Source organism: Sinohyriopsis cumingii, chromosome 5, assembly GCF_028554795.1.
Source record: "Sinohyriopsis cumingii isolate HCF-2022 chromosome 5, ASM2855479v2, whole genome shotgun sequence".
NCBI lineage: Eukaryota > Metazoa > Mollusca > Bivalvia > Unionida > Unionidae > Sinohyriopsis > Sinohyriopsis cumingii.
In genome coordinates this window covers 25389779-25396822 of record NC_142965.1, presented here as the reverse complement: position 1 = coordinate 25396822, position 7044 = coordinate 25389779, and positions in this window count along the sequence as shown.

Sequence of the window (7044 nt, the reverse complement as noted above, 5' to 3'; positions counted from 1 at the left end):
TTTTGTACTTTTGACCAAATTAAGGAAACGATGTGTCCAAGAAAAGTGCAAGTCAATAGTCATTTGAAAATGGTGATTTGTCAGCCAGTTCCATCATGTAAACCATCTACATCAGCAAAACCATCATCTGATGAAGAATTACAGGCATCAAAATCAGTCTGTCCAACCTGTGGTAGTTACATTGGAGTAAATCCTTTGGTAACAGAAGGCCTTATACCTCAACACTTATCTAACATCTTCCCAGCAGTGCCTGTTAAACCGCAAGTTAGAAGAGCAAATCTGGTGTTACATTCAATAGTTTGTAACTAACATGCAATGATTTTTACAGAAAATTAGAGGAAAAGGCGCCAGAGGTTAAGAAAAAGCAAGAACTGAAAGAAGGACGTAAGAAGGACAGATTAGAGAAGAAAGCACAGCTGAAAGAGAATAAAGAGATGATTAAATCAAGAAAATGTTTGGAAGGAAAGAAAATGAAATCTAGCTTTGATTTTGATATATGTGGTGTGTGTAAGTATTCTGATCCACCCTGAGTGGAAGAGTCTGATGATGAGAATGTTGAAGATGAGGCTATGAATATATTCTGGGTTCAGTGTGGCAAGTGTCCACAGTGGTATCACCAGTCCTGTATTGGAATATATGCCCATGAAGAGGGTAACCTTGGCAAAGATGACACAGAATTCATCTGCAGTCTCTGCCTGAACAATGAAGAATAGTTATATTAGTATTAATAAATAAATCATTAATAAAAAATGTATGCTACAATAATGACAATTTATAATAATTTCTTTAATGTTGTGTGGTTTTTATATTTTTTTTCCCTAAATAATATGAAACAGAATTCATCAGCATCCTGTGCATGAACAATTAAAAGTAGTTTTATTAGTGACAATAACATAATTAGTAATAAATTATTTATGATACAATATTGATAAATTAATAATTGGTTGAAAAAACTACATATATACATTCAAAATACAGTGATGTACCAACGCATAACTCTCAGACGACCATGTCATTAATCCAATCTGGCGAATTAACCTTTATTTTCACCACTGCGGTCACAAAGCCTTTTGGTTCGCTAAAAACATGCCAGTTTGGGAAGTATGACTACGATTACCTCCCATTTGCTTTCATAGTGTCAAAATACTTTGACTCGCATCGGAAAGCACGGGTCGGTGGTGGGTATGATCCGTAGAATTGACCTAAAGTTTGCAAATTGTAACAAGATAACCGGGTTGGATTTAGGATTTATAACAGAGCACTTTTGATGGTGATACAAATACAATGTTTAACGATGAATGACTTAAATGAGAGAAGAATTATGATTAATATGCGCGTGTATTAGATCCAAAAATTTGATAAATTAACACAATCCTCACGAACCTAATAATGCAACAAATGAAAATACACATAATTGACCTTAAAATGTACAAGGACAAAGGTGAATGATTCACAGTAATTTCACACAACGAAAAGAATGAATAGTAAAAAAATAGGTATTTTACTCAAATAGTAAAATGATGAAAACAAAAGAGACAGATATCATACAAAATCGTTTCATTCCCAAAAGTGCTCGGTATAACAAACTATAACAAACCCCAAAATTAGTCTGCGGCTAAAATATTATATGCATGGAGTAACACAAACACTACGTCACTAGTATAATTGGGCTACCAGTCACACTGGTCAATCAAGCAGTCAGTATTTCAGGTAGTTACCGACCACCATTCAGCTCCTTGGTCAATCAAGCAATCAGCGCCCACCAATTCGGTCAGCAACGCCCGATCACCATGCTACTCGACCAGCAACACTGTTCACTCAGCCCTACGGCTGCTATGGTTCAGCTTTACAGCTGATATTGTCAACTTCTATGGTTAGCTCTACAGCTGGTACCACGTCGACTCCGATTAGCTTAAATTAAAACTAACAATGTGTACTAAGAATGACACGAGCATATACTATATAACACGTAATGATGTTTTATACGGTAAGCTGTACAAATTACATTATCGGCATGACATTACAAAGCAATAAACAGGTTCGGAAGAGAACCTACCCGTGTCCGATAAGAATCCTATGGTACTAATCGTTTCTTAATAAAATGCAATTTTATTGCTAAGTCACAAACAAGAATAGATTTTTATATGCATTATATTACGTAAACCGATGCTGCATAGAAAATATACAAAAGTAAACGTGGTAGTACAAGTAGTACAGTAGCTAACCGATATTTTCCACCGCCTTTGCTTCAAATCGTTTGCATTTGTCATTCTCACCGCGAGAGGATCAGACGTGTTTTTCTGTACCTGACCACTAGCCACTTCACAAACAATAAAACTAATGGGTGACTCGTGGAAATAATCATGGCATGTTTGGATGTACAGTTATGTGAGAACTTTTACATCGACGTTTTTGACAGAATGATTTTAGTATGCTATGTCCCCAGTTCGCTCTTATGATATTTTACAATAGTGGGTTTTTCCTATTAGAGTAATAATTTCAATGGGATGTATGGTTTTGAAATTTCATAAGGAAAATATACCATACAAACGTAATAGTCGTGATATTTTTAAAAGTAGAAATAACATTCTCTCTCTTTTTCTCTGTCATAGTAATTTTGATTAAAATCTAATGGTATCTGTTCCCGTTTGAAGATACCTCTCCAAAATTGTGATCAGTAGCCACCATAAGTACGCAAACTGTTCAGTTTGTCGTGTAATTGTTTTTCAAAAACTTACACCCTAAAAATTGTAGAACGATTTTTTTCTTCCATCAGTAAATCGTTGGATGAAATAAAATCTTGTAATTGACTTGAGCTTGTACAATTCGGGTATCTTAGCTTTATCCTAATTTGGTACTGCAATGTGTCACTGAAAAAAATTCTAACATTAGATCTACTGTTTTTTAGAAAGGCAACAAACACGGCTTTTTCAAGAATGACGCGAGTGACATTTCACTATATAACCCTGACTAGGGTTAACTCTGAACTGTAAAACCAAAACATGCGTTCAGAGAATAAGTAACAATGCTCGACATATTTTCTCTCCTATTTTCTCTGTGTCACTATATATGCTTAACATTTCACGCTTTTCCAAGCTATAGTCGGCAGTCCAGAGCACGTGCAGGATGTTTTAATTGACTCATGGCGGTAGGATTGTTGGAACGAAAACAGTCTGAGGTGAATAAAATATTGTACAGTGGGTTGCTTCTTCCGTGTTTTTGTTTTGTTTTCTATCAGCTGGAAAAAAGGAAATTTCAGAGACAATTAATAATAATAATAATAATAAAGTAATGGCTGACACACGGCGCTGTTAGAACAAACGGTTTAAAACCTGTGTGAAAATGTAACAGAAATTGAGCGCAGAAATCGAGAGTAAATTGGACAGATCATAAAGCGGGATCATGAGATCATAGATTGAGTGTTTGAGGACAAACTGGAGTGATCAAAAGCGAGTGAGAGTAGCTGAGGTCGAGAGGGAGTCGACAACACCTTGTATTTGGAATGTGAATAACTAGTGCATTACTACTTAAAAATCATAAGGCAACAGCATAAATTTGGAATGTGAGCAGTTCGTGTAGGTATGGTAACTGTACAAGGCCTCACGTAATATTTGAAATGAGAACGCTTGTACTATAGAGATGCTAGGTTATCGGCTACTCATTTTAACTTCGATAATTTTTCGTTTAAAATCTGGAAGTGCAATTACAATTTCGTCAGCTCAAATTGTAGCTTGTGCTGCAGCGAAACCATTCGAATATCATTCAAAGTTTTGAACTCAAACTATTTATCGGGCCACTTCTGAAACTTTAATAAATTAATGAAAATACTAAGCTCTGTGCTACTTTAGTCCAAAAAACAAAACACATGGACCTTTTTGACCTCAAACATGCATCTTATTTTTTGAGAATTTTTATATTAGGCAGGCGTATGCAACATTAAATTTGTGCTTTAAAAACTGTCCCATGGTTGGTGCTGAAGAGGTTCATGGTTGTTGTTGTTGTTGTATGGTTTAACGCCATTTTTCAGCACAAGATAGGCTATACATGGCGGCCAGTATAATTGGTGGAGGAAGAACCCTGGAAAACCCCGTGAAGAACCACTGACCCACGAGAAGCTACTGGCAGGCTTTCTCACGTACCCACGTTAGCCGAGCCTGAGACTCGAACTGACGCAGACAGAGGTGAGATGGCAGTGATCCGTAACGGTGAGCACTTTAGACCACTCGGCCACTCGGGGCCCCCAAGAGGTTCATGGTAATGTAATGACTAACAGACGGATAACACGACGAACGGTTTAATGGACACACCGATGGGTATGACAAATCACCAGGGCCAAATCGGGAGATGGGTATCTGGACACCACCACCACCGGTACCCCCCCCCCAAAAAAAAAAACGTACACACAAAGGTACATTCACTTGAAATTTGACCATCGTTTTATTTTTGCACACGTTTATTGGGAATTATACACATTCTAAGTAAATAGACACAGACTTTTGCGTTGGTGCCATTTTGAGGAACCGGTCAGGGTCCTTTCGACATTTTGGAACACCCCACCCCCGATACTTGACCTGATCCGACCCTGTGTCACAATATATCTGCAAATTGTACGTGCCTGTATAAGACACAAGTTTCCCTTGGTTTTACGGTTCCATTGCAAATTATTTGATACAAATTACTTTTTTATATTTACTTTTAGTTTAACTAAATCGTCCTTATATCCCACGTTCAAATACCACTGTCTGGAATGAAGTACGCAAAGGTCTTCAAAAATTGTTCAATCATTGCATGTACTATATGCATGAACAATATTATTGTAGCAAGTAAACATATTTCGCAGTCCAGTCTAAAGCATTAAACTGCTGAATCATGTGCTCCGCTACTTCTATATTTGCGACGAACAATGAAGTCTATGATGCATAAATGAGATTTAGCTAGCGGTATATTAACGTTGAATAGAGCTCACATGATAAGAGAGAAAACAATTCGCGTCTAGTTAGGAAGCATCTTTAAAGTGACTGTTTTATTTAGACCACTGACATTCAGATCTAGCCTGACATGATGCAGACATATTCCAGTTTATCATTTTCTTAATTGTTATCTGAAACATAATTCATCCACAAAGGATTGACAGGTAAAATATATATATATATATATATATATATATATATATATATATATATATATATCGGGATATATGGTAAGTTCATGATCATTCCATGTTTATGTAGAAAGATTACCTTGAAACCCCTATTCAAAGTTAGTAGTAAAGTATTATTGGAACAAATCATTCCTAAAATAGGTGAACACATGCTGTTTTTATAAAACAAGAAGCAAAACGGATTACATATTTAGTTCAATAAATAACGAACACATTGATCTGGTAGGTGTAGAGAACTAAACTATGTAACCCGCAAGATAAAGGATATTTTAGATCGCAGAATTAAAGTTCGATGTTGATGAAGTTATGCACTTTAGGTGCACACGTTCGAACAGGACTGTTATATAACAAGACCACCACAAATAGCTGAGCGTTGATCAGGAGCTTTCAAGGGTGTACCTCCTCACAAGCATGGCTAGTAAGAAGATAGTTGTCTTTGGGGCAACCGGAGCCCAGGAAGGGTCAGTGGTACGAGCCCTCCAACAGAACGCATCATTTGCAGTTCGGGCTGTGACAAGGAATCTTGTCGGGAAAGGGGCTCAAGAACTGAAGAAACTTAAAATAGACGTAGTAAAAGGAGATATAGACGACACAGAACGCAGAACGAATAGTCTAAATTTATTATATTCCAGCTTATTTTTATAAGTCGGGAAATAAACTGGAAATACATAAAAAGGTTGTGCATTTGCAAAAACAAGCCATCGATTAGCTTTATATTCTAGAAAACATACATGTGAATAGCCAAAGAAAATCGAATTTTATTGAATCTATGCTATGTATACTTTCTCCCTTTCTTACCTTTAGTTACCGTCATTATTGGTCATTCATTTTCTATATGATCAAACTTAGAAAGATACTCTGCCAGCGTACCAGCGTGAAGGCAATTTAAAAAAGAATAAATTCCATATATATATATATATATATATATATATATATATATATATATATATATATATATATATATATATGTGTGTGTGTGTGTGTGTGTGTGTGTGTGTGTGTGAACATGCTTTCATTTCGAAGCGACCGGTTCATAAAATAAGTAAGTTTCTTACGTGGGGTGTCTTCTCATATTCGTCTTAATTTTGATAGAAGTAACATTCATTCACAGAGGTTAGTAATGCTATCTCATTCATTCACAGAGGTTAGTAATGCTATCTCATTCATTCACAGAGGTTAGTAATGCTATCTCATTCATTCACAGAGGTTAGTAATGCTATCTCCAGCTCCTACTGCCATTAGATTTTAACTAAAAAACATAAAAGATGTAGCAAACTTACATGAAAAAAGTTGGCTGCCTGGGATTATATATTTTAATTTTTCCTTCTGGCACAGTTTTAATTCACCCTTGTTTGATTTCTGCATGAGCTTATACGAAATAATAAAGTCATTGAATTTTACTGGCGTTGAGGTTTCTGATAATTAATAATACCTTAATAAACAGTTTCCTCACAGAATTATCCATCATTTCATACCGCCTTCAGCTCGTCCTCTGCTGCAGATCCTTTCCAGCTCACCGTACGATTACTCCATCTCGTCCAACGATCTTTCGATCTCACCTTGTTTAGTTCACAATGCAATTACCCAAGCTCACTCAACGATTATTCAAGTTAATCTTAAGATCTCTCTCCAGCTCACCGTACGATTACTCCATCTTGCCCAACGATCTTTCGATCTCGCCTTCTTTAGCTCATAATACAATTACCCAAGCTCACTCAACGATTATTCCAGTTAATCTTAAGATCTTGTTCTACAACTCAATACGATTACTCCAAATCACACCGATTACTCCAGCTCACCCTATGAGTACTTCAGCTCATGTTACGATCTCTCCAGTTCGCTTATCTATCTCACCATATGATCTCTCAAGCTCACCCTACGAT